At 41.2% G+C, this 5,312-nt stretch overlaps 2 non-coding genes across 2 annotated transcripts; both read right to left on the bottom strand.

Annotated features, from left to right (window-relative positions):
* Window positions 1-505: 505 nt before the first annotated feature.
* trnaa-agc (transfer RNA alanine (anticodon AGC)) lies at window positions 506-578 on the bottom strand. Its single transcript has one exon. It is a non-coding gene; the product is annotated as a tRNA-Ala (tRNA).
* Window positions 579-850: 272 nt separating this feature from the next.
* On the bottom strand, window positions 851-923 carry trnaa-agc (transfer RNA alanine (anticodon AGC)). The gene has a single exon. It is a non-coding gene; the product is annotated as a tRNA-Ala (tRNA).
* Between the last annotated feature and the right edge of the window lie 4,389 nt (window positions 924-5,312).

Here is a 5,312-nt window from a genome sequence, read left to right as displayed (position 1 = left end):
CACATACTGCATACTAGGAGCAGTGGGCTTGCCATGACGGTTGCCCGGGGGGGGTTGGGTGCCTTGCTCAGGGCACGCCTGCCAACAACTCTCCGCCAGTCCAAGGAATCAAACTGACAAGCCCCCATAAAGATAGGTAGTGGAGGATGTGGGCGTCGATCCCACTACCTTTTGCATGCTAAGCAAGTGCTCTACCATTTGAGCTAATCCCCCTCTAACCACCTCACTTCATCTTTTTATTCTAATGCATATATGTATGACAGTTGTCATAATTAGAATTTGAGCCCTTAAGTTATGGGCTGGAATATTTTTTTTTTGGTGAGGTCACAGTGGTGATGGTGACCTTTATTTTGTCAGATGGGGTTCACCATATCAGGTGCCTGGGGAGCAAATAGGGGGGAGGGGGGGGCGGGGGGGCTAAAGTGCCTTGCTCAAGGGCACATCAGACAACAACTCTCCGCCAGTCCAAGTAATCAAACCGACGACCCCCCAAAATGCTAGCTAATGGAGGATGTGGGCGTCGATCCCACTACCTCTCGCATGCTAAGCGAGCGCTCTACCATATGAGCTAATCCCCCCTCTACATTTTATTCTAACGCAAATATGTGTGACATTTTGTCGTAATTAGAGTTTGAGCCCTTAAGTTATGGGCTGGTATTCTTTTTTTTTTTTTTTTGTGAGGTCACAGCGGTGATGGTGACCTTTATTTTGTCAGACGGGGTTCACCATATCAGGTGCCTGGGGAGCAGATGGCGGGGGGGGGGTTAAGTGCTTTGCTCAAGGGCATTTCAGCCAACAACTCTCGCCAGACCATGGAATCAAACTGACGACCCCCCAAAAGTCTAGCTATTGGAGGATGTGGGCATCGATCCCACTACCTCTCGCATGCTAAGCGAGCGCTCTACCATCTGAGCTAATCCCCCTTCTTCATTTTATTCTAATGCAAATATGTGTGACATTTTGTCATAATTAGAGTTTGAGTCCTTAAGTTATGGGCTGGAATCCTTTTTTTTTTTTTTTCTTTTTTTTTTTTTTGTGAGGTCACAGTGATGGTGACCTTCCCTAAATTTTGATGAGTTCATCCAGTGAAGCTGTAGGGATATACGAGTCACCTTTATACTCTTATACCCTATTCCTGTCATTTTATTCTGCCCATCCAGTGTTTTGATCTCTGATCTTCACAGCACTTTGTTGAAGTAATTTCTATCGGCCTGATGGCACACATTGCAAAAGTCCTTTATGACTTTTAATGACCTGAATATATTCCATATATAATCACTGTCTCCCTGCACAGTAATACCCTGCAGATCCAACGCTTAAGTCAGTATTGATTTACATTGTCAAATAAAGAAGTTTGCACTGGAGCAAAAGGATGAATAACAGTTAATTGAACATGCTTAAAATATTCTATAGGATGCTCTGATAGCTGTCAGAATTTTAACTCAGGTCATTCGTTCATGCAAAACAACATTTTGAGCCATTAAGGCCCGGACCTGAGAAATTCAATGTGCATATGAACTGGGTGAGTATGAAAAATAGTTCTGTATTCGCTGCACTGTGAAATGGCTCTGAATGCCAGCACAAATTATGATTTGCATCTGACATTTACAACATTGTCTTGAATAATTTGTTGTCCCCGAGCTATCTTTCTTAGAACTCATATTTCAGTCCATCAGTGTTGGAGATATTTATTTACATTTGCACACTGATATGACATAGTTTGTAAGTTTAAATTAATTTACTTTAGAGGTAAGATGTCAGTTTGTTTGATCCCATCATGGCAGTTTATTAGATTACCTGATTAAATTGATTAAATGAAGACTGAAGGTTTGGAGAGCAGCATTCGGTGGTTTCCACCTTTGAAAAATGAGTTTAGACTCAGCCTGAATCACATCTTGTGTAAATAAAGTGCTTGTGGCTTGTATTATGTGTTTTTCTTTTTTATGTTACTCTTTTGTTGTCTAACTGTTTTTTCCCATCAGATATAACAGATTTGGCAACACAGGAAGTGGCTCAATTTTGTTTTATATTTGTAAGAATAAACCACTTTAAAACTCTGTTTTCTTTTGTGATTTACATCTACTATAATGATTCCAAAAATGTGTTTAATCGTTATGTGGCAGTGAGCTGGTGGTACTTCAGCTGCCAAAGAGAGTGTTTATTTTCACAAGTCTCAGAGAAGCATAAACATAGAGACGGTGGCCATTTTCATGCCAAGTCTGCAGAGTTTTGAAAGTGGTACAACCCAGTGTTGTTCTGCAACCAGACAAGGTATTCCCTTTCATCCTGCATGGATTCACTCCATTTCATGTCAACAAGGCTCTTTAAGCTTGGAAACTAGGTGGGAAAGAAAAAAAAAATCAACGGAAATCTCCCTGACTAGTAGATGACTGACAAACCTCTTCCCCTTGACAAGAAAAAAGACGAAAAATGGGGCTAGTATTACAAAAACAAAACATCTGATTATCTTAGAAACTTGCCCTGACACGAAGACATTTTTATCTCCCCCATCACAAAATCACAGCACATCATCCCAGACAAACCTTGAATCACTGCTATTAATAGTGCGTGATTAAGTAAAGCAGGGCTGAGCTGTTGCTGCTGGGGTTGATGGGTTGTGGCATTCCTTACTGCAGTGTTACTTAAGTGACACCACAGCCGGATGCAGGTGTTGTCTGCTTGTGTTCTGGTCAGACCTGACTAACCCCGGACAGAGGCTCTGCATTTATGGTCATTCATCCTCTACCCCTCCTCCCTTGTTCCTCCCCCTTCCAGCCCTAAATGCCGGGGCTTTCTGGCTTAATCAATCACCTGTGTAAAGAGCAATAGTTGTGTGTAAAAGAAATACTGTGAGACAGAGGACGAGGGGAAAGAGAGAGAGAGAGAGAGAGAGAGAGAGAGAGAGAGAGAGAGAGAGAGAAGGAGGGAGGGAGCTGTGAGGTGGGTGTCAGGGACAGGTGGCCAGGGTCAGTCTCGCTCTCACCTTGGCAGCTTCTCTCCAAGTGCTCTTGACAGGCATACATGCATCCACCCACCTGCACAAGAGGGGCCGCAGGCACACAGAGTAGGTGTCTCTCCCACACACTCGGACGCATGTGGACACACACACGCGCCCACAAACACAAGTAAGCAACGCTAACAGCTTCAGGCTACTGGCGCTCCCTAGGGGGAACACTCATACTATGCTAATGCATGCCAGTTCATCAATTTAGTCCTGGACACAACGCACTTTCTGGACTGGCTGGGCATGCATATTTCTCAAGGTTAAAAGTTGTCTGGGATAAGATGTCCACTTCTGTGCGAATGAATCTCCATATCATGAAAGGAAAATCAATAGCTTTAACCAATAATGCAGCAGATGAAGTTAAATGCATCAGATGCACCCAATCCTTTTAGTGCAATGTCTGTTGCTTTATCATGATGTGCTGGGGTGCTGTTAAGGGGGGGGGGGGGTAAACATGACAAATTCATGGGGCCCACTATTTGGGGGGGGCCCATAGAGAAGTGGAGGGGTCCAGTGGATACAGGTTAGAAGTTGTGAAAATTTTGTGGAAGATTTGCTGTATAATAGAGGTAGAGAAGTCATTGAAAGCATGTTAAGTTTCAGTTTTGAAAACTCATATCTTCCACAAGATATGGAATTCATTTCTAAAATGTTTAGAATCAAAACCTGATATCTCATTATCATAACTTATAAAGTGAGACCATACCCCCTTTTTTTGTTTAAATGATGTTTGATTATGTATCAGATATTTAAAAAAAATGGATGTTGAGAAGTAATGAAGTCAATATAACTTATATTGTCTGTAAATTTTTATTTTATGTTATTTGCTTTCAGAGCTGTTTCAAAATTCAGAGGTGGTCTTGGGGGGGGGGGGGGGCGTTCTGGGGATTTATGTTCAAGGAAGACCCACACAATATTATCATTTCATGTCAGAAAATATATGTAATGTGTTAAAACCTTAATAAAGATATGTGTTAAAAAAAAAAAAAAAAGTTTCAGTTTTGTTTCATTCCAGCGTAAGTTGCGTTAGTTATGGACCACACCACCATAAAGGGTCCACAATGTTTACCTTTCATGGTGCTCACAATTGGTTGCCCCTGATGACGTGACACTCACAGTATGAGATAAAACTGTTCACTGTATTCAAGTTGCTTTGTTTTGGGGGAAATTTTAATATTCTTAACTAAAGTAAAACGATGCTGAGTTATAGCTGTTTTCCATACTGGTAGGTAAAATGGTAAAATACCAGCTGCTCGATGACAGTATACAGACTGTGATGCACAATGAGATGGACAGAGCAAGAACGAGAGGGAGGGGTGCGGTAAAGTATGTGAAGAAAAAAAGACAAACACGGTAAAGAGGAAACAGAACAATATGAAGATAAAGAACAGTAAGGTAAGAGTGAAGGAGAGAAGGAGGGTTGAGGTGGAGGTGCTAGAACTAAGGAATCTCATGCATTTGTAATTTTCATTTCAGATTTTTGCCTTTTTTTCTGTTGTACAAGCCTCATTAATATGGATGAGTCTGTCAATGTGATTGCACTGTTTCTTAACTTGGACCAAATAAACACTGTTTTCCTCCACTCTTCACTTGACCAAACATGTCTAATATTTCATCTGCTGGAGTTTGCCGCTTCTTTTTTTTTTTTTTTTTTTTTTTTTTACTTGCCTTCAAAGTAGTACGAGTTCTGCCTGAAAGCGGGAATGTAACATTTTCTCCACCTCTGTCTATTGCCGTCATAACATGTAAATTAGCATTGTGGGAAGGGATGACTTCATATGTTTGTACCTATTTTCGCACACACACCCTATTAATACAGTTAAGAACATGCACGTGAGCTGTGAAGATATGGAGCCTTGTGTTGTATAACTATTGGCATAGGCTCTCCAGTGATTATTTTATTGCTGTGAGCTATGCAGTTATAACACTACATTAATTCATTTTTCTACGTACCCTAAGCCTACATAAGTATATGAATAATGTAAGTTTCTCCTACCCCCACCCCTCCTCACCATCCCAGTAAAATGTGCTAGTGCTATAAGCTTCCGAGTCAGCATATTCCTGATCTTAATTCCCCGTGATCAGAGAATTCCAGTGTAAATCCTGTCATTTTGCCCTCCAAAGCAAGACACAGTTGTTGTTTTGTTTTTTTTTGTTTTTTGTTTTTTTATCACTTCAGCCCTCTGATAGCGGATTTGGACTCTGTAATGATGCTGATAAGTACAGTTAAGTATGAAAAATAGAGAAAAGGAAAGAAAAGACTGAAGCAGAAAAAGGAAGGTGCTGAGGCTTATGCCCCCAAAACGGT

Source organism: Sphaeramia orbicularis, chromosome 4 (assembly GCF_902148855.1).
Source record: "Sphaeramia orbicularis chromosome 4, fSphaOr1.1, whole genome shotgun sequence".
NCBI lineage: Eukaryota > Metazoa > Chordata > Actinopteri > Kurtiformes > Apogonidae > Sphaeramia > Sphaeramia orbicularis.
The sequence above is the reverse complement of the archived record's forward strand: the minus strand, read 5'-3'. Positions and strand labels throughout refer to the sequence as shown.